General features: G+C 38.2%; 1 protein-coding gene across 1 annotated transcript in view; it reads left to right on the top strand.

Moving 5' to 3' along the window:
• The window catches only part of SYNJ2 (synaptojanin 2), a 1514156-nt gene that overhangs the window by 215622 nt on the left and 1271139 nt on the right, over nt 1-27395 (top strand). The gene's annotated exons all lie outside the window — the stretch shown is intronic.

Here is a 27395-nt window from a genome sequence, read left to right as displayed (position 1 = left end):
TGGATATCATCACTGAGTGCAAGTTTTCTGAGATGGTGCAGAAAAGGGTAATACCATTTAACTTTGTTTTTAATCTTTATGGCTAAATTTAGTGTTGTGGGTTTTGATTTTAGGAATCTGTAGTGTAAATATCAGGGATTGTGAATGGATATGGTTTGGGAGATATAGAGAATAAGTGTGTTGATATGGTACATGTGTGTGATTGTGGGTTGATAGGAGAAATGATTTTGGGTGTAATGTAGGTATGGTAGCATGTTGTATGTGTACTGGGAAGGTAAGTGATACAAGAGCAATGGCTTGGATGTAAAGTATTTTGTAGGAATGTTGAAGATTTTAAAAGAAGTGTGAAGTCTTAACATATGAGGGTGAAATGCAAGAGAGGAAGTACTAGAGGGTGATAGAGTGAATGTTTTAATAAGGAGAGCAGGAATGTAGAATATTAGTATTTGATTTATTAGTGAGAGTGAAACTGAGGAGTTGAGTAAAAAGGATGCTGAGTTAATAGCCATCCACTTTTTCAATAGCACCTTCCTAAACAAACATGCCCCCATAAGAAATGCCAGAGTCAAAAAGCACCAAGGCACTAATGAAAATCAGAGATAAAGCCTGGGAGCACTGGTGCTTAAAAAAACCCTCCTGTAGACAGTCATTCCTAGAGTTTTGCGACAAGGTCAAAAAGCAAATAAAAGAAGAAAAAAAAAACAATATTATCAGTCTGCTCTAAACTCCTCTCATCACAACCCTAAGCAGTTCTGGTCCACAATAAACTCTATTCTACACCCAGGTAAAGTAGGCACCCCCCCCCCCCCTACCACTCCCACTTCCCCCCAGCAGTATTGCTAACTCATTCAATAAACACTTTACTGAAACCATTTTGTCTTTGACTAAACAACACAACCCCTTCCCCACCCTCCCCACATCAAAACCAAATACTCTGCCCACAGTATTTTCTTTTTCATCAGTACCCACCTCCTATATAAAAAAAATTCCATTGAAACTTAAGCCTACAAAACTTGCAGCTGACAATCTCCCCTCTGAATATCTAAAACTAGCAGTCGAAACCCTAGCTTATCCAGTCTCTATCTTAATTAAGTGGTTCTTATCAGAAAACTATGTCCCCACACTGTGGAAAATATCTCACATCATTCCCCTGCACAAAGGTGGCTCCTCCACTGAACTTTGCAATTACCGCCCCATAGCCATCCTTTCTTCACTTTCCAAGATACTTGAGAATTACATCCGTTCCCAAATCTTAGACTAACTCTTAGCTAATAACCTCCCCTCCAGCACGGCTTCAAGCCATATCACAGCACTACTACCGCCTTGCTCTCTTTCACTAACGCTATCCTTCATCATAGAAATAATAGCCTGTTCTCCTCTGCTTTATTTCTGGATTTATCCAAGGCTTTTGACATGGCCTCACACAAACTACTAATCTCTGTTCTCACTAACCTATCCTTTTCCCAATCAGCTACTGATTGGTTTCACAGATATCTAACTGGCTGCCAACAATCAGTTGTCTGGCATAATGATTTATCTCCTTGACTTCTTGTAACACTTGGTGCTCCCCAAGGCTCCATCCTTGGTCCCCTACTATTCTGACAGTTCACCAATGATCTGTTCACAGCCACCAAGCATGCTTTTCTTATACAGTATGCAGATGGCTCCACCCTTATCTGCTCAGCCCCAACTATACCTGAACTTCACAAGATCACACACGAAGCCTTTTCATCTGTAGAAAGCTGGCTATCTAATGCCCAGTTATAACTCAACCTGAGCAAGACTAAACTGGTTATATTCCAACCCACTAAATCTATCCCAATTATCCCCCACTTTAATATTCTAGCCAAAGACAATACTGTCATCTCCCCAACAGAACACGCCAAACTACTTGGTGTTGAGATTGATAACAATCTCAGATTTGACACTCACATTTCTCTTACCTTAAAAAAGGTTCACAAAAAACTAGGTGCGCTGTACAGAAACAAACAATTCCTCACCAAGACAGCCAGAATTTCTGCTGCCAGTTCCCACCTAATCTCCACTTTACTCAACGCCTCTCCTATACTTACCTATCATAGACAAACAGACCTAAACAAGCTCAAGGCTTGCTACAATAAAACTGCTATGTTTGCCACTGGTGCATCTTATTGCAACCACCACTGTATTTCACTTAAAGAACTTGACTGGCTTGAACTTCTTCAACTTCTTCACTTGAATCAACTCTCTCTTTCCCACAAGTTAGTAAACTATCCTCTTAAAATCCCATCCCTTCAAAACCTTCTCCAGCCCTACTGCTCCACTAGACCACTACGCTCCAGTAGCAAAAATCTACTTCTAGTGACCAAACCCAAGAACCAGCTGGAGAAGCGCTATTCTCCTGCATCATATCTATATTATGGAACAAACTCTCCCCGCCCCCCTGTAACCACACTATCTTCTTGCAATCACTTCAAGACTGCACTAAAAGCTCACTTAAAAAGTCTGTGTTTATACCAATGCACCAATCTCGACTAATAACCCTCCTTTTTACCTCTCCTCCCCTAGCCACCCTGCCTCACACAGTTTGATCATTGCATTCCTTCCTCAGCAGGCTTTGGCTCACCCTTTACCCTCCCCTTCCCTCCTCACTCAATATCTCAGACTTGTTATAACATGCTTAATTACCTCACTTCATCTCAACTCCAAATACATATCCATTTGATTTGCACCTTACTTCCTCTCACTACCATGTATACTACTCACTCAGTCTCCTCTCTTACTTCTCTATCTTCCCCTTCCATCCCATTAGCCCTTCTAGCGTGTACCACCTTCGCGTGGCGCTTCTGCTTTATATCTGCTTGAGTGTAGTGCAATATTTCTATTTAAAATTTAGGTATATGAGCTAACAGTATCCGTTTGAGCTTAGTACTATCTGTATGTACATCCTACCTTTATTCCTAGCCTCTAGCTAGATATTGGTATATCTGTTCATTACTATATTTCATATTGTATGTATAGTAATGTTTGCTGCAGTATGTATTATTTTCTATTGTATGTATAGTCAATTGTTCTTCATGTACTCTTCCGCTCATTTGTTGTTCTGTGGAGCTTTTCCCCCCGGGCATCCGCTGAAAAAGGACCCGTGTCCAGTTGGAATTTCCTAGTAAACAAATGTAAGTAAGTAATCTAGAGTGTGTGTTGGAGTTTGATGAGAATGGTGATATGATTACTTGTTCTATAAGGCTGTTTGAATGACTATGATTGTCAGGTAAGAAAGTAAGGATGTTATGTGATTGAATGAGATGGTTATGTAGGAGGAGTTAGTAGAGTATAAGTGTGAAGAAGGTGAGAGTGGGTGAGAATTGGAGATGGGGTGGGGGAGCTAATATAGCCTAAATATAGCAAGGGTGAATGAAGTCAGCAACTCATTTTGAAAAAAAAAACAATCAGGTGTACTTGCCTGTTGAATCAAGGCAAGTGGATCATTGACACAGTGCAGTCATGTAGTCGGAAGTGTGACTGCAAATAAAATTAGCTGCCCTAGAGGAGCATAATGGATTGAAATCTATAAGAGGTGATACCTGAAAAAAAAGAAATTAGAAGAATGTACCTTGCAAGGTCCATTGATGCCACTTTTGTAATTATAGAAAAAATGGGTTTATTATTTATTGAAATTAACATTTTTATTTTAAATGAATTATTCCTGTATTAAATTAAACTATGGGACAAACTCTTTTTATAGTTATTTAGTTTTATTTATGAAGGCTAAAGGAATACGCCCTCTACCAATATGCACCTTTCAGGATATTAATGAGATAGACATAAATTTAGTTTATTAGGTAAACTCAAAATCCACATGCACAGCAGAAGTATCCATTGTCAGACAATGATATGGTGAATATCCAGAAAAAGAAAACCTTTCAAGTAGAATGCATGTAAAATATGTTCACACAGACACTGTGGGACTTGAATTGGGTGCCAGTATTTTCAATGGGATTATTTGTTGATTGGGTGGGAGTGGTAGATTGGCAGGATTGGAATAATTTTTTATGGATGACAAAACGGTTTAGTATTGTAGCAGTGTTCGAGGTCAGAGAAGTAGGAAATGTGCATGCAAACAGTGTAGACCAACTTTAGGATTATTTGTTGGTAGGGAAAGACTGTTAGGGCTAGTAAAGTAAATCTTACCAAAAGAGGATGCATACTGGTGCCTTTGCAAGGGGAATGCACTCCACCATCATTAGGAGATGTCTGAAGCTTTGGCATCCCTCATTGTGGATGTGCATGAGGTTTTGTGTCCAAGTACAGGTCACATAGTAGAACCACATTCCTCTCACAGGGGCCACAAGGCCAGTCACCTCTGATGTTCCTCATACCTAGGAGACTGTGACTCTGCCATCACCCACTGTGATATTTCTCTAACATCTCATGTATGTTTTCACTGTCCCCTACAGATTATGTTGACAGTCTTGTGGTATTGTTACCTCTGCAAATGAAACTATCTATGACCCCTTCCACCCTGTGTTGTGTTGAGTTGATGTCTGATGCTTATTGTTAACAGAGAAACATGTTTAGTCTGTGAGGCTTTGCCACAAAGTCAGTTTATGATTTTAATGGCCCATAGTTATTGACCTGGCATCAGTTCTTCCCCAGTGACACCTATGTTACTCACCGCTGTGTGTGTGTGTGTGTGTGTGTGTGGGGGGGGGTCTTAGTGCACATGGCATTCTCTTGCATCTTCTCTGTTACTGTGGTGCCTGGTGTGACATAGGGCTATACTGCCAGCCCAGCTGTCTGGAATTTTGTAAATAGTTATATGTCATTTGTGAATACCAGCATGATGCATTTGCTTGTGTTATCAAATGTATTAGAACTATATGCTATGTGTATATTAAACTACTGGTACAGAAGTGTGTGTTGAATGGAGTTTGTACAGTACTAAGCTTCAAGGATGTGTCCACAGTGCACCCTACTAGAAAAGAACAGAGATGTATATAAACTATGTACATGTGCAAATGTATGTTTTTTAACAGTAGAAACAGAAACATACAGAGTTCTTACACAACTTTTAAAAAATAAGTTGAAATTAAATTGTTTTATGGTTGGGCTATGACAGTTAGTTTCAATGCAGCAAGGAGACAGGATGACTAGAACTAGGGTGACTTCTGCATTGTTTTGTAATTGTTTTATAAAGTCAATAGAGCAGGTGACTAAGGAGTAAGTGCTCCGATGCTAAATAACAAAGATAAACCCAAACACAAAGCTCAGAGACACTCCAAGTCTGTGGATGTAAATAAAGTTCTCAGATGAAAACAATTCCAAGTAGTAAACTCCAATAAATCCAATGGACGAAGTTTGAAATGAAGAAAGATCTATTGTGCAGAGTTAGATTAGCGCTTTCACCCTGTTGGGCTTCCTCAGACCTTTAATACATACAAAAAAGGGGACACAGAATATATAGCCACCTAAATATGACATCACTTCCTACAATTATTCTATTTAAAAACTAAATAGAAAAAAAGTCATCTCATAAACATGCCCTAAAAATGGAAATAAAAACATACATAAATGCATTCATAAATATAAAATGTAAACATAAGTAAGAATACATACTTGAATTTGACTTACAAAAAATAACGCAGTTTTTGAAAAATATTTAAATTTATAAAACATATATTTAAATATGTTCAAGTTTTATGTAATTTAAAATGTATAAAAGAACGTATCTAAGTTCAACATAAAATCTCATCCGAAAGGGACATTAGTTATAACAATATAAATTGTGTCATCTGACAGTCAATCTCCTATTTTTCAAAGCTGGCTTAATGGAGACTTTATCATTAAGACCTGGGTTCTGGTCTGCCCTTAGCCTGATGATCCAGTCAACTTCTATTCTCTCTGTGCAATTTCAAATGTCTCCACCTCTGGTACTGGGTATGTTCACTTGTAGGACCTGGAATTTGAAACTATGCTGGTCATTAGTGTGTGTGACATGCTTCGAGAGTGCATTGTTAGAAGATTGTGTATGTATATTGTACAGGTGTTCCCTAATCCTGTCCCTTAGGCATCTATTAGTTTTTCCTTCATAAAATACAGTGCAGGCTATGCACTTAGCCAGATAAACCACATGTGTATTACAAGTAGCAGTTACTCTAAAATCAAACCGTTGTAGGGTGATGAGATGTGTGAAATGAGATTCTATACAAACAAATTCACAAAAATTACATTTGTTACATGGTTGCATACCTGTAGATGAGTAAAGCTCATTCAGACCACTGAAACCTCTAGGATAGCATAATAGTTTCTGTAAATTCATCTTATTCCTATAAACAAAATTAGGTTCAGTACCTACTAGTCCCTTTAACTCAGGATCTGCCATTAAGACTCCCCAATGCCTATGAAAGACATTTTTAACTGGGACAATGTCCTGTGTGTAGTTAAGGGATACTCTGACTGTAGATTTCCAAGGGGTTGGACGCTCTTTTGTACCAAGACAGGTGGAATCACTCCTGTCTGAAAAATAACATTTAATGTTTGCTTGTTTGTCCATTTTGTATTATTTCCCAGTTTGTGTTTTGCATTATGATATGTCATACTAGAGCATATGGCTTCTCTACTCATCTCTAGAAGGAGCAGTCACCAAGTGGTTTATTCACACAATTAAGAGGAGTGTATAAATAAGGACTTCTTGTTCTTTAAGTCTAAAGCTTTACAACCTTGAAACAGTAAATTTCCTAATACTTCTATTGTTTAAGTTACTACTCAAAAGAAAGTTTTAAAAAATAAAAAAGAATATGTAAAAAAAAATTGCTAAGTTAGTGTGCATGTAAGTGTCAACATGCACTTAAGTCTTTCTAACCTGCACTGAAAACATTTAATTTACAAAACCAGACGATAAATGCAGACTGGGAATGAATATCAAATACAAAAATGTCCAATTCTTGTGTACTGTGCAATTTCTGTCTGCGTATTTCCAAGCAGGGATGTTGCTTGAGAATATCATTTTGTAATCTTGTTCTTATTGCTTCTTCCCAACCTACCTGTCATTTGAAAAAGTGCAACGTCTCCCTCACTTAAAAATGTTTGTATCACTTTCCCTCTAAAACCATTAAATAGATGTTTTTCAATCTATGAAACTCTTATTGGAGGCATTAATTTACACAGTTTTGGACATAGTATGGTCTAAATAAGCCATGGTTTCTCTAAGTAATATATAGAAAGTTGTACTCCGTAGAGTACAAAGAGTATGCCAGCTACACCCTTGTTTCCAAGTTTTTCTTTACAGTTCATCGTTTCCAGAATAAGTGCTCATATTCATCTTGGTATAGTTTACATTATTAAATACTTTTTTCTGCAGGTATTATCAGGAATGCACTGAAATTGCTTATCCATTTTTCTCTGTTTGCTAAAAACTAACCAATAGTGAGGATTGGTAAGCAACTATGAAAAAGGAATTCTGTAATGTACACCAGCCCAACCACCAGTGAGACTTTCAAATGAGCTGCTGTTTTAGCCAGTGTACATGATCATAGGTTGCTGCAGAAATGAACAAAGCTAACAGAGATTGCCTGAAACTCTATAAAGTACTAAACTATAGAAAGTTAGAAAATAAAAGTCTAAAAATCTGTCTTTGATCTTTAAAGTCTGTCGATTTAGCACACAGAAATGAGCTGCTAAAGAATTTCATCCTGTAGAAATGAGTTGGATTCCATTAATCTCCATTTGCCTGCTATGTAACTTTGAGCAAGTTACTTAACCAGACATTGCTCCTGAATCACCCCTGAAAAGAAGCATTTCTGTCTACCAGGCTTACCCTTCAGAAAACAAAATGCTTTGCACTCTGTTTATAATGGCTTTGCCTCTGGATTACTAAAAGCAGTCACTCACCGGAAAGCAGTACCTTGGTGTGAGGGCAGAATTCTGGATTGTATGTTCAAGGATTTAAGCCAAGTCACCCTAAACTGAACATTTTGTAGCTTAATCTTTTATGCTTTGTAGGTGTTCTGCACAGCCTGGATAGGATATGAATGAGGATCTGTGGTCCATTGCCTTTCGCTAGAGAGTAAAAGAAAATAAATCCGTCACTCTGAAAAGGTGTGAGTTCATGTAGTTTGTAGCCTGTTAGGAAGGCTTGACTAAGCTGCCCATGCAGACTACGCTAATCTTGCATGAAGCTGATTGTACTGCATTTATGTGACATATAATGCAAACTATGTGCACCATATTTTCTATGTCACCAACGTGTACTTGACATTTATTTTATTCCTTTTCTTGACCCTGGCAAGTCTTACTTTTGGGTCTTTTGATATAACTGACATGTTCATTTACCTACATGCTAACACTTGGTAACTCTTCCCAACCTATTTATCAGCCTAATCAGGCAACCTTTTGCATGTGTGGCTGCCATCTTACCTCTGAGTTTCCAACAGGGCTGGATACATATCAGCATTCCAGGTCATGATCTGGATTAATTTAAGTTGCTGGGGTACCAACCAGCTGTTTTTTTTTTTTCATTATGCTTGTGACCATTGCAGAAGTGTTATAGTGTCAACTATTAAGTTGTTCTCCCGGCTGCATCATTCTATAGCTGCATGATATTCACATCTTTTTAGCCTTCACCAATGCTCAAACGGTGCCTAACACCTCCACTTCAAATAGGAAAGGAGCACTTCCTGTTGTATGATATGTATGTCCTGTTACTGACAGTCCTCCTGTAGTCTCATCCTGTTCTTAAGCACTTGACAGCAGGTATATTGAGTGGAGCTCCAGACACTACGCTGTATGAGCCCTGACTTATGCAGTGTTTTATGATGATGCCTTAGTCTTGTTTTCATAGTCCTTTTTCAGATACATAGTCTACTCTACACTGTTATTTTTATAATTCTGTGGCAATTGTCTTGGTTTTACTGTGAATGAGGAGTTTTGATCATGCTTATGAGGAAATCTTAGTCAAACCGTCTTGAAATTATTTGAATTTTCTCATTTAATGGCTTACATGAGAGGGGAAAAAAATAAATAAATACCCTGAACTGGAAGACTAAGCTAATTTACATGTTATCTGTCTTTCTTCTGTTTGACCTTCTTTTTTCAGATGTATAGTCTTCCCTTTACTGTTATTGTACATTTTATAACCTCTTATTTTAAAACAAGTAATCAGTGTACTTCTTAGACAATGTGGTCAGTTTTAGTAATAACTCCACAGTATGGGAATAAGTGTATTTAAAACATGTTTACCAGAGGATGCCGCGGTTGTGCAGCGGTAGCGTTGTTGCCTCACAGCAACAGGTTCTCCCATTCGATTCTCGGCTGGAGCGCCTTCTGTGTGGAGTCTGCATGTCCTCCCCGCAGTCAAGTGGCGTTCGAAAGACATGCGTGAATGGGCATGCTTTCGTTGAAGATTGGGCTTCGGGCTGGCACCTTAGCACCGTAAAAATCTACTGCCAATCATTAGCGGACCGGTGTTCTGCTGTGGTGACCCCCAACCGGGAAAAGCCGAAAGAAGAAGAAGAAGAAAACATGTTTACCAGAGGTAATTTTTCTTCTGTGTGCTAGTGATCATTGCACTGCCATTCTCCCATTGGCTCATTCATTCCTCCCTCCTTTCCAGCAACTGAGGGCAACAGCAAAGGAAGGCAAGAAGTGTGGAGCACAGCAGTCATCATGAAAGAAGTGGTGATTTTCTGCTAGCATTGTAGCCTCTCTCAATGTGAAATATGAGTGGTAGAAGCAGAGCTGTACAGTGTCATCCCAATGACGTGTGTGCATCCGCACTGGAATCCAGCTATAGTACAGCACATCTTTTTGTGGGTCAGAGCACATCTATGTGCTTCTGTACTGCTTTGCTTTAGCACCTAGTCTTTACCAAGTGTCAGTAATTCAGCAAACTGAATCACCAATTCTTTGCAGGATGGATGAGTTGATATCAATCATTACTCTAACCCTCCAGCTTGGCTATTCCAGTTCCTTGATTACTAGGTGGTCATAGGTCACCTTGATGCAATCACTGTTTTATTACTGTATGTTACAGGTCTAGCTGATGCTAGCACTTTGAGCATGTTAGTATATTTATTTGAAAGTATGAATAAAGATGAGTCCTTGCCTACCCCTCCATGATCAATGGTGCAGACTTTTTCCAAGATAAAATACCGACACTTTTATATTAAACTGTTTATCACCAGAATATATGTAATCATGTTCAGAAATCATAGCTTTTAACCCACAATATCAACTTGAATATGTTTTTTTCTTTAAAACACCTTTTTTGAATTATCATTTGTGACGTATGCAATTTTACATTTATATAAAATATGTATTCCATGTATTGTTATATATATCATATAATCTAAGCAACATTACATAAATTATTTAATTTCTGCCTTCTCTTACACTTCATGCCTCCTCCAAAACATTGTTCTGCATGTATTGTTCCCACTATTTCCATTTTTTTCTTTGTAACTTACTCCTACCCATTTCTAAAGATCCCACTTCCTATTCTTTTATGTCTGTTACAGTATTCGCTACTTAAAATATAGTTTGTTTAGATTTTGATTTCCATTTTTTAGTAATTGCTTTTTTGGCAGCTGTGATGATGTGAGGTGTTGTTAGCAATGCCAGGGTATGTAGGATAGTGAATGTTTAACATATGCTAGCACAGCTAGCTGGAATTTTGTAAAGAATTGTATGTCATTTGTATATCAAACCAATTTGTGCAGATGCTTGTGTTGAAAAATGCACTTGCAAAGCTGATTGCATTAGAAATGTACCAACAGTGGGTCCTGCTGACAGAAAAAAATATACATGCATCTAGTAACTGATTAAATGTATGCGTTGTAACCATGGAAATGTATACATTGTAACAGAGGATACTGGAAAAGAAGAGGTTAATCTCAATCCACCTGACTTTGAGAAGTAGTAAGAAATTAAATTAGTGGGCCTAGACCATAAAGATGTTGTCTCACAGTTTTGAATGAAGACAGAGATGCAGTGTCTGTAAGAAGCATGGTTTGTTCGTCTCTGTAGGAGGGACAGAAGTTTGTAATTGTTGTATGACTTCCAGAAGCTGCATCAGATATGAGCAAAGCTCTTATGAGTGTATTATTGACATGTAGGTGCTAAATCCTGACATTTTCTAGCAATGGGGGGGGGGGTTGCATGGGAACCAGAAAACAATGACCCAGATGTATGTGATGTCATTCTCTACAGAAATTATGTTTTAATATTAGCTGAGACTGAAGTCTCATTGCAATCTGTTTTTTGAAACTTGACATAGAAGAATCCCTCACATACTTCATCTTGCATTGCTCTATTAAGTAAGTAGGAACAGTAATTTTGTAGATCAGTCAGGAAAATACAGTGAGAATAGTTAAGTACTGTTTTTCTGTAACATTGTGAATCTTTCCTGCTGTATTACTTTTAATATTTCCTGTGATTGAAACTCTGTTTACTGTAAATAGATATTTCATATTTCGTGCATCTAGTAACAATGTAATTATGTATTGAATTATATTGTTACTGAAACTCTTAGATGTCATTGACTTCTTCTGCCTCTATCTTTTACATTCCTTGACTCATTCTGTAAATACATACGGTGTACTTTCAAAGATACCACTTTCTTTCAATTGTGATTTTTGAAACTGTATTTGTGTAATCAGTCTTTTGTTTTTGTATACTCCTGTTGTACCACTCACTCTAACCAGTATGTATAACTTAGAATACATCATTCTATGCTGCTATGACTTTATGTATTTAATTATCCTGGAGCTTTTATCATCGGGTCTCCACTGAAAATGGGCTTCTAGCTCAGTTGGACCAACCCGGTTAACAAATGTCAAATAAATAAATAAATGTTCTTTTATTAATTATTATTAAATATATTTAAACTTTTCATTGTGGTCGGTCCTTTAGACAATATTTTAACCTTTGAGAGTACAGGTATCTCTTAGTGACCCTCTGGCCACTCCTGAAGCCTGGTTTGGTCAACATTACAATTTGTTTTAATATTTTCACTTAGTATAATTGGGTACTCTTGCAAGACCCTTAGGTAGCTGACTTTGTAGTGTCTGTTGACAGTGATAGCTACCTTATAGTTTGGGCAGAAGGAGGCACAGCAGTTAAGTCTGTGCCAGCCTTTCCCAAGTGTGTGTGTCTGTTTGTGTGTGTGTGTGTGTGTGTGTGTGTGTGTGTGTGTGTGTGTGTGTGTGTGTGTGTGTGTGTGTGTGTGTGCAAATCACATCTGTGGTGTGCGTGTCAGCTACTTGGAGTAGAGACACAAAGCACTGGTTGCACAGACAGGATGCTGGAGGACTTGGCTTGGACACTCAGCTGAGGACTTAACCCTATAGCTGTGCTAGTAGGGTGCCTTATTGGGGCCCTAAAGGGAGACAGATATAAAAAAATTGAGGCCTTGGGCTGACTGTGTTCCCTGTGTACTCTTAAGGGAAATTGTGCTTGATGCAGACGTCTGCATCTGGAAATACTGAGTGTATCCATTTGTATTCCAAGTGAACATCCTTCTTCATCCCTCAGTGGTGAGGATTTAGGTTTAGAACAAAGTTGAAGAACAACTCCAGGAAAACAGCAAGCAGTCCAACGAATACTTGATTAACCAAGACACAGTTGTTAAGCCCTTTCGAAAATCTTCATCAGAACAACATTATTTCACAAAAAACATTCTCAATGTATACCCCTCACAATAAAATCACATGATGTATTTAATTAATCATTTAAAGTACAACTGTCAAATTTGTAAAAAAAAAAAGTTAAAAATGATCTAATAATATATGCCAATAATTTTAACAGGGGGGTAATTGAACAACAATCATTTAATCCAGGATAATTACAGGCATCCAATAAAATCTGCCATCTAAGTTCCTGTTTATCTAAATGTTCATTTATTATCCACCCCTGTAAATCCTTGTGTATCTATTCTATAATTAAAAAATTTAAATTATGGTTATCATGTTTTTCAACATGCCTATAAAGTGCGTTTCTACATTTTTTATTTTTAATATCTAAAACATGTTCATATATCCGCTTCTTAAAAACCCTACTGGTTTTTACAACATAAAATGCTAGACATTGATTACATTGTACAAGATAAACAACATTAGAAGTGTTACATGAAAATGTCCTTTTACCCTGTTCCTATTACAAAAACTATCAGTAGTGTTTAAATAGGGACATGAAGAACAACAACCACATTGTTTGTGCCAAACTGGGCATGTCTCACACCTATATTATAAGAATTCCCTTTTTCCAATTTAGCTTTTAAGGACCTATCCTTTTTATAGACCACAGTTGGTAAAGGACCCACTTTATCCACCAAATCATTATTTTTAAGCATAACGTACCAATTTTTACGAATACCACTAAAAATCAAATCACTATCCAAATTAAAGGTAGTGATGAAACTAAGTGTATATTTATTCCCTTCAGTTGATGTATTTATATAGTGTCTCTTATCATTAATCTAACAACCCAATATGGGCAAATATGTTTCATTTCCTCTTTTTGTAATAACTTCATTATATACCCTATTCAGTAAACCTTCTGGGTAGGCCCTTCTTCGAAACATAGCAATTATCTTATCAGCTTCTGTAATAAACTGGTCATTTTTAGTAACCATTCTGGCCGCCCTAACAAGCTGCCCCCTTTATTACTGCCTTTTTTTTGATGTTCGGGGTGCCAACTAGGATAATGTAGATATGCATTGGAAAAAGTTGGTTTCCTATACAAATGAGAATAAAAACATTGCTTTTCAAAATCCTTTCCTACCTCAACATCTAAAAAGGAAATAGAAATTGGGTCATAATGAGATGAAAACTTAAAAAATTCAACTGTATTATCTATCTGTCTATATATATATATATATATATATATATATATATATATATATATATATATATAAATTCATTCAATTTGTCCTCCGTATCAGTCCAATATATAAAGACATCATCCAAAAATCTGAGGTATATAGACCAACATTGGGAGTATATGCTGTCTAAAATATTTTCAGATTCCCAATGGGCCATAACATAATTTACAAAACTGGGGGCACATGCCGCCCCCATTACCACCCCAGTGGTCTGTTTATAGGTTGTCCTTCAAAGTGAATAAAATTATTTTTAAAAAATACTTCCATAAGAGTTGTGCAAGCATTTACTGTCGTATTATTCAACATTTTAGTTGAATATAATTCCTGTTCAAACCATGCTAAACCCAATTCATGAGGTATACAGAAATATCATGAACATCCATGGTCACAAAAAATCCATTTTCAGTATAAGGTAAATTGTTTAATTTATCCAAAACCTGCCATGAGTCCTTTAATATATCGATGTTGTTGGATATACCATTTCTAATCTTGTTATCAATCCACTTCGCAATAAAATAGGTTTTCGACCTACATCCATCAACTATGGGTCTAAGGGGTGGGTGTTCAAGACATTTATGTATTTTTGGTATGCCAAAAATACTAGCTAAAGCTGGTTTGTCATTCAGCATAAAATTATAATCATCCTTGTTAATTTCATATTGCAAAAGCATGTCATACAAAAGTAAATCAACTCTCCGAAATGCCACGTTAATTTCATTTCTTGACACTTCACAGTATTTGTCAGTAAAAAGCAAACCATTGATTTTTATCCTGATAATCAAGAGAATTCATAACTACCACCCCACCCCCCTTATCGGATTTCATAACCCAAATGTCACTGTCATCAATCAAATCACAAAGTAAAACATTCTCATAGTCAGTAACATTTGTAAAGTATGACCCATTCTTATTATTTACAATATTGCGAATATCATATTTGCACATTTTTTCAAAAGTTAATATTGGATTTATCAAAGGTGGATTGAATACACTTGGCCGATGTAATGCATTTTTCTTAACATTTGACTCATTAAATAACATTTTGAGATTTAACTTTCTTGTAAATAACTTTAAATCACAAAGTATATCAATTACGTTTGCATGTCGGGCTTGCACAAAAGTAAAGCCTTTAGACAATACGTCAGCATGCCCAGTATTAAGAACTTTACTTGAATAGTTGTATATTTTAAAATCACCCGGAGTATTGTCAATAATGTCCAAGTTCAAAGCCATCGCTTTACTTACATTTTCGTTTAAGTCCACCAGTTTGCAACTTGCATCAAAAGACCCCAAAATTCCTTCTTCAGTTTCAGAACTAATTCCACAATGATAAATGTCAACCTGTTCGGTTATCTCCTTATGTAACTGTTGGTTTGTTTCGGACGAACTCCTTGTTTGAAGTGTACATTCCTGATATACTGTTGTCTCCACGAGGGAAGCCGCTTCCTCTGATTTTGAATGTGTTCGGACCACCGTTGGCCCGCCCACTCTAAAGGGACCATTTCATCCACTTGCGTGTTGACATCATTACCATTATCTAATCGTTGATTGGTCCTTCGCTGGTTACCTAGGGAACCCGGTGGTGCTATATATGCTTTTTTCTGTAGATAAATATTCATGTCTCATTTAATTTTATTCATCTTTCGCTCATAGTTCTTAGTACAATAATTGTTAACAGAAGAGAATATACTGTCATACTCTTTCTTAAAATGACCAAAATCCAAATCTGATTTTATATTTTCATTAAGTTCCCCAAGGTTTTGGTCAAGTGTTTCAGTGCGCATATTATTATACTTAACCATCAATAGCATTAAATCACAACCTGCCTTGTCAAACAGGGCATGTAGTTCATCAAGAAAGTCCAAATTGTTAGCTGCCCCATTCGGGATACACAGGGATTTACAGGGGTGGATAATAAATGAACATTTAGATAAACAGGAACTTAGATGGCAGATTTTATTGGATGCTTGTAATTATCCTGGATTAAATGATTGTTGTTCAGTTACCCCCTGTTAAAATTATTGGCATATATTATTAGATCATTTTTAACTTTTTTTTACAAATTTGGTAGTTTTACTTTAAATAATTAAATTAAATACATCATGTGATTTATTGTGAGGGGGTATATATTAGGAATGTTTTTTGTGAAATAATGTTTCAATGAAGATTTTTGAAAGCGCTTAACAACTGTGTCTTGGTTAATCAAGTATTCATTGGACTGCTTCCTGTTCTCCTGGAGTTGTTCTTCAACTTTGTTCTAAGTTTATATTCTGGTGGATTTGAGGATTTAGGTTCCTTGATTACTGGCCCAGAGTGTGGAGGTCACAGCAGCCCCAGGATTAAACTTAACAAGGGCTCACTATGTGTAGGCAATTCAGATTTTGTATCACAGCTTAAAAAATAATTTTCTTGGTCATGCCAGTTTGCTCACCCAGTATTTCCAACAGAGTAGTCTGCAGGGAATTTTTAAAGTCTTCCAACTCATTACACTCCCAAAAACATGTTCTCAATTATTTCTTTCTTCCCTGTCTCAACTTCAGCATTTGCCATCTTTCTGAGGAAAAATTCTTTGGAGTCTGCTTGGGGGTGTAAAAGTATCAATGCAAACACTTTCAGGCAAAAATCCTAAATATTCTAGATGTTTTGCATATTTGGGAGCTATACATATGCCTCCCATTGTTTCAGTGAATTGTATGTCTAAACTCTCTTCCTAATATTTTCTGAACTCCTCAAATTGATTTCTATAGTTATTGTGCAATATTTGATATGCCCGTATCCCTTTTTAACAGCAGCTTCTGTTCTGTATTAAATTAAAAACTCAACAAGTGCAAGTCTTATGATTCCCCTATCCATTTCTCTTTGTCTATACTCTGATATCAATCCCCAAGAAGGAAGGCAATCACTACCCTGCAATCCAAATGTCTCCTTAGCCGCTTTCCATTCTTTTTACTTTTTCTTCTCTATTTGTTCCCAGTACCTTGGTTCGTTTGCCATTTTCCTACAGTAAATTCCAGCCTATTATCTGTACCCTAATTGCAGTCATCCCTACTGGAAGAACCTAATTTCTCCACTCCAGTGTTGGCTTAGTTATTATTATACTTTCTAATACTTTATGAATATAGTACTCCCCTGTTTCATCATCAGCATCATTTTCCCGTTTGATTTGTAGCTTTCTGCTTGTCTAAGAGCTTTAACTCTGTAGCTCTAAAATACGACTTCAAATCAGGCAATCCTAATCCTCCTTGTTCTGTTTGGAGGATCAACTTATCCCACTTGACTCTTCCCCTCCCAAATAAAATCCTTCAACTCTTTACTAATTACAGTCCACAACTTTTCCTCTGGTTGATAAAAATGTGCCTGAGCTATGTATTAAACTAGAGGGGCTAAAATATTTTTATTGCTTTGCATCTTGCTAACCAGAAGCAAGAGTTTCCAGTTTCTTGGTTTTTGTTTAGTGTCTTCTCACATATATTATATTCTTAGCTGCCATAACCAAATCCTTTTTTAAGCCATACTCTTAAATAATTGATTTTATCATGTCCTTATAAATATGGGTATTATTGGACCAATTCATGTGTGGAAAAATAGTTTATAGCTATAGCCTATGTTTTATTTTCATTAATGTTATATCCCGAGAAACCCTGGTGCTGTCTCAGAATATTCCACAACACTGAGATGTCCTTTTCTGATTCCACCAGGTACAAAATAATAGTATCTGCAAATAAGGCCAGGATGTTCTTCGTGTTTCACTGTTGCAGTCATCACATTTGGGTTATCTGCCTGCAGGTAGCCCTCAACCAGCCTGAATACCAGAGTCTTGGATTCCTGCGTCAGATGTTGTCTCTTCTTCCATGACGTCAGGTTATCAGGGGTATAAAACATGCAGCCGACACCATTACATCAGTCTTTCTTGCCGTGCAGTGCTCGAAGCAGAAGCAGTTTGCAAGTGCCAGTCAGCCGACTCCTGAAATTTTCATTTTCGAGTTTCAGACCCGAAGTCTTCAAAAAAAGATAAGTACCCCATTGGGGATCCTTTATCTTGCTCCAACCGATGTCAGTAAAAGTTAACAATTGTCTTACCTGTGGAAAGCAAATACCTCATAAAGATTTTCATTCGTACTGCATTCCTTTCTTAGGCCCAGACCACGACATACCTCGCTGTCAGTTTTGTGCCTTGTTCAATCCCCAAACTATTCATCGTCTGGCTATTTTTGTAGCAAATTTTTTTGGTACTCTGTATCAGTACTCCAAAATGGCTTCGTTAAGCCATCCGACTACCGATCTTCTGAAAAAATGTAAAGATAAAGACAGAGACAGGCCACATAGGTCCAAAACTGCAGACGATGCTTCCATTAAGCTAGTCGCCAGTCCGCTGGTACTCAGTGAGGCGCTTTTGCAGCCCCTGATACCCGCCACTTCAGATTCGCAGGCCTCTACTGAGACCCATTCGGAGTCTGGTATGCCACGAGATATTTCTTCGACTAAGGAACCTGCGGATGTCTCTACCTTGGATGGGTCCGGAGCCACTGTGCAGGCATCGGCTTCTGAGGGTGTATTCAGGCCTACAGATTTGCATGTTAAACTGACATCTTCTTCTTTTTCTAGGCCTCAAACTCGCTCCACGCCTAGAAAACTAAACATCCAAACCGCATGCTCAGGCCCATATGCCTAAAAAACAAATGCTTAGAATGGCTGAAGACCTTATTACTTTAATTAGGGGAAGCCACCCCCCCCCCCAAGAGACCTAGAACTGATTTTCCTTCTGATTCTTCTGATCAGGAATCTGATTCTTCTGTTCCTTCTGATTACCAGGATTTGCCCTTATCTACCTATGAAAATTCTGATGCAGAGGACTCCATTCCGTCTGCTTCTCCTCCAGAAGATTTTTCTTTTGGTGAAACCTTGCACACTCTTAGGGAGCATTTCCACTGGGAAAGCCAAGATTACTCTGATTCCAAAAAGAGGCTTAGGGAATTCTTACTCCTTCCTCAACACAGGCCTTTAGCTATTCCTCCTGTTCTGGACATTGTAGATGATACTTTCTTGGAATCTAGCCTTTCCCCAGACATTTTACCTCCAGCTCCCAGAAAACCTGACACGTATTACAGAGTACCTGACTCTCGCAAGTTCCTCTTGAAGAATCCTACTGCGGATCCAGAGACCATTTCCCAAGGACCAAAAGGCATTAAGACTACTGCTGCCAAAAATCCTACCCCTTCTGATAGAGATTCTAGAGCTTTGGACAGATGGGGTAAGAAAGTATACACTTCTAGCACTTTGGCCATTAGGGCTTTAAATTGCCAGCTATATATGTTAAAGTACCAGCAGCATATCATGGGACTACTTAAACAGAAAATTATGCTGATTCTTGACTATGTTGAAAAGAAAGAATTACAGGATTTAATGCATTCTGCAGAACAAGTTGGTAAACATACTTTGCAATGTGGTTTTGACTCTTTAGAAGCATCTTGCAGGGCTGCTGTCACTGAGTCTGTACTTAGAAGGCATGCTTGGCTTAAGGAGCAAAACTTGCGAGATCATGTTAAAGCTAAATTATTGGATCCTCCCTTAAACCAAGACCGCCTGTTTGGCAACAAAGCAGAAGAAGTTCTCAAAAGGATGGAGGAAAAAGCTAAATCTATGCAAACTGTTAAAGATTTCCTACAAGTACAGCCTCCCAGATTTAGTAGACATTGGCCTTCTAAGAACTGGTCCTTTCCAGTCCCTTTCAGGCCCTCTCAGTCCAAACCCAGGAACAGCAGATGACCTAGGCTACATTCTCAGACTGCACACAGGTCTAAGCAGTGGGGGGGCTCCCACTTCCAAATCAGGGAGCAGTAAACCACCCCCCTACGGAAAAATGTCACAATGCCTTAACCTTAACCCTCCCAAGTCCTGCTCAACTGCCTGCTCCCTTAGGAGGAAAGCTCGCCTTGCATGCAAAAAACTGGGAACTCATTACCCAGGACAAATGGGTTTTGAATATAGTTTCCCAAGGATACAGATTCCACTTCCACTCCCTACCAACCCCAAACAGTTGGCCAGACCTACCCCCAAATCAGTAGGCGGAGGCCCAACAGCAGGTTCTCTCTCTTTTAAGTATCAGGGCTATTCAACCTGTCCCAGTATAACAAAGGAGACAAGGTTTTTATTCAAGACTTTTCCTGGTACCCAGAAAAGACAGCTCCTGGCGTCCTATCCTGGAACTCTCTATTCTGAACGCCTTTCTGGTAATCCCAAAATTCAAAATGCAAACACTTCAACAGCTGCTTCCTATGCTAAGCAAAGATGCCTGGTTAGCAACCTTAGACTTAAAGGAAGCTTACCTGCATATTCCAATAAGGGAATCTTGCAGGAAATACCTATGCTTCAGGGCAGGCTACATGCACTATCAGTTCTCTGCACTTCCCTTTGGCTTATCTACTGCGCCCAGGGTATTCACAACAAAGTGGCTCCAGCCATTTCATTTTGAAGCTGGAGAAATATTCAGATATGCCCATACTTGGACAATTGTCTGATTCAGGCAGAAAACCAGGATTTGCTATTACAACATCTGGCATTTGTAAAGAAACTTCTAACCTCTCTGGGGTACACCATAAACGAAAAGAAATCTCACCTGGTACCCTGCCAACAGATTGTATTCCTGGGAGCAAGCTTGAACACAACTTCCCAGATGGTTTTCCTCACTGCAGAGAAACAAGTTTATCTGATAACATACTTCAAACTATTGGCCACAAAGACCCAGCTATCTGCAAGGAAAATTCTGCAAGCCCTGGGTTCATGGCCTCTTGCATACTACTAATTCCATATGCAAGACTTGCATATAAGGAAACTACAATGGTATCTAAAAAGCCTATGGTGTCAACATTCTCAGGACCTGGAATCAATGATTCCTATCATTCCTTGTATAAGGACAGAGTTCCTTTGGTGGGCAGAGGCCTGCTACCACAACAAGGGGTTCCCTTTCACTCTACCCCCTGCCGCTCAGACCCTAACAACAGACGCATCAGACTATGCATGGGGGGCTTACTTGGCAGGGCAGTGCATTCAGGGTAAATGGAACCCGAGACAGATGCACCTTCATATCAACCAAAAAGAAATGTTAGCTGTACAGAATTCCTTGACAGCCTTCAAAGACTGCATTCTTCCAGGACAGCTATTGGTAAAGGCAGACAACACCACAGTTATGTGGTACATAAACAAACAGGGGGGAACCCACTCGTACCCTCTCTGCAGACTTGCCATGGCTCTGTGGAACACAGCCTTGAGCTTCCAAGTGCACCTACAAGCCCAATTCCTGCCAGCCAAGCTAAATTCACTGGCAGATGACTTAAGCAGAAATCTCATGGACCCACACGAATGGAAACTGGAACCAAAAATATTCAACCTGTAGAGGAACAAATGGGGGACTCCAGAGATAGACCTCTTTGCCTCCCCTCAGAACTACCAATTGGACAAATTCTGCACAAGGACTGCCCACACTCAAGCTTGGAAAGTGGATGCCCTGTCCTTTACCTGGGAAAGCCTCTCGGTTTATGCCTTTACCCCTCTGCCTCTCCTCTCGAAGGTTCTGCTAAAAATCAAACAGGACAAGCCAAGGACAATACTAATTGCACCAGACTGGCCATGTCAGCACTGGTACCCCCTCTTGCGCAGTATGACACCGCTGGAACCATGGCACCTGCCTCAGACCCCTTCCCTGCTGTCCCAGCGGGAGGGCCAGATTCTGCACCCTCAGCTTCAAACCATGAACCTTGCAGCCTGGCTAATTCCTTGAGCTCCCCAATAGCATCCCTCAGTAAGCAGGTGCTAGATGTCATTCTGGAGGCCAGGAGGCCGAGTACTAGAAAATCCTATGCTGAAAAGTGGAAAAGATACAGTTTCTGAAGCCAGACTCAGGGGATGGACACAACGATGCCCAGCTTACCTCATATTCTTCAGTACTTAACAGAAATGCTCCACAAGGGCCTGTCCTTCTCGTCATTTAAAATTCATGCCTCTGCCATTTCAGCTCATTATAATACTGAGCCACCCCTCTTCTCACACCCTCTGCTAAAACAATTCCTTAGAGGGGCCAAAAATTTAAGACCCCCCCAGGAGAGCCCCTACTCCAGCCTGGGACTGTAACTTTGTATTGGAAAAGCTCACTGTCCCTCCTTTTGAGCCAGTCTGCAACAACAGAGTTGAAATTCCTTTCTTGGAAAACAGGATACTTTCTAGCCATCACTTCAGCAAGAAAAGTGTCTGAATTACAGGCCCTCATAGCAGTGGAACCCTTCATTATCTTCCATGCAGACAGGGTTTCTCCTCAGGACCAATCCTTCCTTTATGCCCAAGGTGGTGTCTAGTGTGGCCCTTAATCAGTCCATTCACTTGCCTACTTTCTTCCTTAATCCACAAAACAAAGGAGAATGAATACTGCACTCTCTGGATGTGCACAGACAACTTAGATTCTATTTGGACAAGAATAATCCTCCCAGAAAATCTGAACAACTGCTAGTTGGCTTTGTTGCAGGGGTAGAGGGTAAGGCCATTTCAAAGCAAACCATTTCCAAATGGATAGCCCATTGCATTTATTTCTGCTACAAACACCATGGAAAACCTACCCCACAGAGGATAAGATCACATTCCACCAGGGTTGCATCTATCTCTGCAGCCTTTCTCTGAGGAGTCCCTACCAGGGACACCCTAGAAGCTGCTACCTGGAGCTCTGTACATACCTTCACCAAGCATTACCACATGCCTCTTTTTTCTAAACCAAGAGCTAGTTTTACCACTGCAGTTTTACAGGGCATAATAGCTAGCCCTAATACTCTCTAACTTCCTCCTCCCTTCCTTAGCTTTGGGAATCAACCCAAATATGATGACTGCAACAGTGAAACATGAAGAACATAGTACAGTTGTGTACACTTAGCATAAATGTAGATGTTCGAGTGTATTCACTGCTGCAGTCCTGGTTACCCTCCCTCCAGCCCCCTGACTTCTCTTGGCTCTACCTTTATTTCTTGTTTGGTATATTTAAGTTTTCTGGTGTATTTGCTTTTTGTTGGAGGTGTACCATAACATATAATTGATTCCCATTGTGGGGCACCTGACATCTGGGGCAAGAAAAACTGATGTAATGGCGTCAGCTGCATGTTTTATACCCCTGACGACCTGACGTCATGCAAGAAGAGACAGCATCCGACGCAGGAATCCAAGACTCTGGTATTCAGGCTGGCTGAAGGCTACTTGCAGGCAGATAACCCAAATGTGATGACTGCAACAGTGAATACACTTGAACATCTACATTTATAGTAAGTGTACACAACTGCACTTTTTCTTGAACACCACACCAATTTTATCCTTGAATTTCGGAGTCACTTATTTTCTTTGACAGTGGTTCCAAATATAATGCAGTTAACTAAGGGGAAAGAGGGCACCCCTGCCTGGTTCCTCTGTTCAAACACAACTTAGACAGGAGTCTTCCCACTTTGATTTTTGCCTATGATCTCTCATATATCCTACTAATTAATCTTATTATTGTATCTGGAGATGCAAATGCGTACATTGCCCTACTCATAAAATCCCAGCTTACTCTGTTGAATGTTTTATCTGCATCAAGACACACCAGTATAACAGTGATATTTTGTTACATTCTGCTTCCCTCTGGATGATCATTGTTCTATTAATATTGTCGGATGTTTGCCTGCCCACCACAAAATCCATGTCTATCACTTTTGGCATCACCTTTGCCATTCCTTTAGCCATTATAAGCATAAACACTTTATAATTATGGTTTAAAATGAAAAAGGGTCTAAATGAAGCTGGGTCTGATGGGTGTTTATCATCTTTAGGTATTATAAGTACCACAGCTTTTTTCCAGGGTATTGGTGCATCCCCTTCTTTTAAAATACTGTTAAGCAATACCTTCCAGATTTAGTTGCTGAGCCTCATCTACCTCTAACCTTGGCATATTCAAGTCTTCCAGAGATATTTCTATTTGTGCTTTTTCTTGATTTTCCCACTTCTTGCTGTATACAAATTTTCATACAATTTCCAAAATGTCTCTAATACCTCTGCAGGATCTCTGGTTATTTTTTTTGTTATAAGCTCCCTAAATTTGGCAACTACCCTTTCTACTTCCTTTTGCCCACGTTGTTGTGCCAAATGTTTTTGTGCTCTGGGGTTATTATAAAAAACAGTTGCTTGGCAGCAGTCTTTTTAAATTCATGCATATTATTCAGGTACTGCCTTATTTTTTTTCTTCAGCAGTCTGTAATTCTACCTGTTCTTGTTCTGCGTGATTCTCTTTATTTTAACTTTTGTCAACTCCTGTAAATAATTATTATTACCTCTTAACCAGATCTCTCTTTCTTCTATTACTGCAGTATTTTTAAACTTCAATTTCATTATATCCCACTGACTAGCTACAACATCTGGAGTACTTTCCATCATCCGTGATAACTCCGGAATAATTTCCATTACCCATTCCTTAAAGTCTTCTAGTTTTTTTTTTTTTTTTGCAGGTAGGTAGGGAAGCGCCGTTGTCTAATTTTTTACTTCATTACCTTGCATTTTTATATTGGTAATTATTGTTGCATGATCTGAAATAGTTATTGGATGTGTATCTAAGTTCTTAATTAAATAGACATGACAGAAATTATATTTCACAGGAACAAGTCTAGCCCAGTTATTGTACCTTGGGAAATATGTAAATTCTCTATGTTCCTACTACTTCATGTCTTTCATACTAAATATTTCATAATTTTTTTCAGAAATCTACCCCCTTTTGTTATATTCTCCCTTCTAGGTACCCCTGATGCATGCTTATTGCTGCAAATCAAATTCCATTCCCCTCATACAAGTAATATTCCCTGCTGAAAGCTAATTTTTTTTAAAGTTACAAAGCAGTTTTAGGTGGAATATAAACTCATACCAACGTAATCCTCATCCTATGCCAGCAGCCCTTTATTACTAGAAATCTGCCATTCTCTTTTTTTTTCTTCCCTCACTACTGGAGCTCATTTAGCAATTAATATAAGTACTCCTGTTTTCCTTTGTCCCTGATGATCTGCAGAATATCTATCCTGAAATCCTTTCTTTATCAGTTAACTAGTTCATTTCTTACCAAACTTGCTGTTTACTTAATTATATTAAGAAATCCATAGTGCATTCTTTCCTTTTTGTCTATACCTGTGAGACCATTCACATTCCAAGATAATATGGAAAGTGTTGCCATTGTGATAAAAAGTAATTATTCCCACACAGTACATATGGCAGCTCGTTTAAATGTCTATTTACAGCTTCTGTGATAAATGCATCCATTAATGTTTGGCAGATTAATCCTTCATATATTTTGCTTTCTTATCAGTACTGGAACCTGTGTCATGTTTGACAAGACTTTTTGTTTTAATAAAAGTCCTCAAAAAAACAAACAAAAACACACCCCAGCACCTGTTAACTTAATGCTAACACACATAAATATGTGCATGTTCAAATAATGAAGTTAACTCATATAATAGGAACATTTGTGCTATGTGTTCAGCTACTAAGACATCCCCTAATTAATCTTAAATTGAGGTTATCCATGCTAAGGTGCGTGTTTTTGTCTGTGATTCTACTTACATTAATTGGTGCCATTTCTTTTTATCTTTACCCCCCCATGATGTGAACTACTTGCATACTTTTCAGAAATCATTAACTTTTAGCCCTGAAGCAACTGGCATTATTGCCCTATTATCAGCTTCCCTCCACAGAAAAAAGTAAGAGAAAAAATGTAGCTGTCTGTTACAGCCTGAAGGAAAATCTAAAACATTTATTATTAAAGGAAAACGTATTATATTCAGTTTTCATTTATCTTATTTACTTGTTCTTCACTTAAAATGTATTAGATTAAGTCAAGAGTCTTAATCCAGACATCCATCTATGCAAAAGTAAGAGAAAACATATCAGCTCTACATATGTTATGATTGTCATACTTTTACACCCCTATTTACCACCTCAACAACCCAGGATTACAGCCTATTATTGCAAACATGCTTTTGTCTAGCTTTTCTTCTCATTTTGTACTATATGCTTACATTTCTTAATACTAAAAGGAAGAATGAGAAGAGGACATCTGTTTACTTTAAAAACTTTATCACATAAAATAACCACTAAAATACTTTACTATAAAATATGCAATTTATATTGTGAAAAGTTTCATAGAAATAGTGTTAAGAAAAGAAATTACTTGCAGTTACCTTTTTCCTTCTTCCTCCTGTTCCTTCAGAGTCCTTACAAACATTAATGACAGGAAGTGAGGCAAATGCTTTTCAGTTCCTTACAAGTTTAACAAAGACAACAAAAGTCTACTCTTTCCACTTATACAGCTGTTATTTTACAAATGCAGTTGATGCTTTGCAATTTCACATTTATTCACTAATTTCTGGTCTTCTTCCTGTTCATCTCCATCTCAAAACTCCAAATTCCAGTTCAGTTCCACGGTATTCTTCTGGTCAACTCCTGCATTTTTCTTTATCTGTCTTTTGGAACAGTGGAAAAGGTTTAACTGGCAACGTTTCTCCGTGTGCTTTATTGTCAGAAGAATGAGAAATAGAGTCCTCTTCTGCTTGATGGCTCATTTTGTTGGACAAACTTTTGCATTTCCTCCTTATCCACTTCTGCATCAAAGATTATTTTGATCCTCCAGGAAAAATAATCTTAAGACAGATGGATACAGCAGCTTGGATCTCACAACTACCACTCTACAGTCCCTGATTACTGGTATAAATTTGTTTCTCTTCTGCCTGGTGTGCAGTGAATAATCACTTTCCACAAACTCTACTGTCTCCATCTGCTGAGGAATACCATTCCACTAGCTTATTTGTGCCTTCATAAAATTAATACAGTCTGTTCCTTCTAGATTTTCTGGAATAGCAGAAAATCTCAGGTTTTCCCTGTGTGCTCTGTCCTCTAATTCTGTTATTTCTTGAAACATCTCTTGAGCAGTCTCATAATCAGCCAGCCTTTTCTTCATTTTAGCCACAGAGTTTTTCAGTTTTATCAGCTCATCTGAATATCTGTTTAAAGTTTCTTCCATTTTTTTCCAGATGTTGTTAGAGTTGATATGCTCCTTCAGTGTTTTGTTTATTTTTAATCAACTCTGAGTACATTTGACTTACTTTTTCCTCTAGATTACTATAGCCATTTCTTGCACCAAAGCTGGAGCTTGATCTGCTTTTTTTGCTGAACAGCTACAGGATTCTTCCCAGTCAGTGTTTTCAGCTTTTGTAGTTGATTTTCTTTTAGACTCTCTTAGTTTCTTTTTTGCAGATGTCCAGGCAGTGTACTTACTAGCCAGTAACTGAATTTTACTCAAGTTGATAGTATCACTGGCTGTTGTTTCTTGGTTTCTGTTTTCACACTGGGAGAGGTGAAGTTAAGCTGTTGATCAGTGTGCAGCCATCTTGGAAGTCCAACTCAAGTGTGAACCATATTAGCAATTTCAATATCATATCAACCTTTTTCAGTATTTCATCTGGATGATTTTATGTGCCTAGTTGCTAAGTATATTTTA

The sequence above is a fragment of the Protopterus annectens genome, chromosome 1.part0, assembly GCF_019279795.1.
Source record: "Protopterus annectens isolate FY-2018-M chromosome 1.part0, PAN1.0, whole genome shotgun sequence".
In the NCBI taxonomy this organism is placed as follows: domain Eukaryota; kingdom Metazoa; phylum Chordata; order Ceratodontiformes; family Protopteridae; genus Protopterus; species Protopterus annectens.
This window is presented reverse-complemented; position numbering and strand designations above follow the sequence as displayed.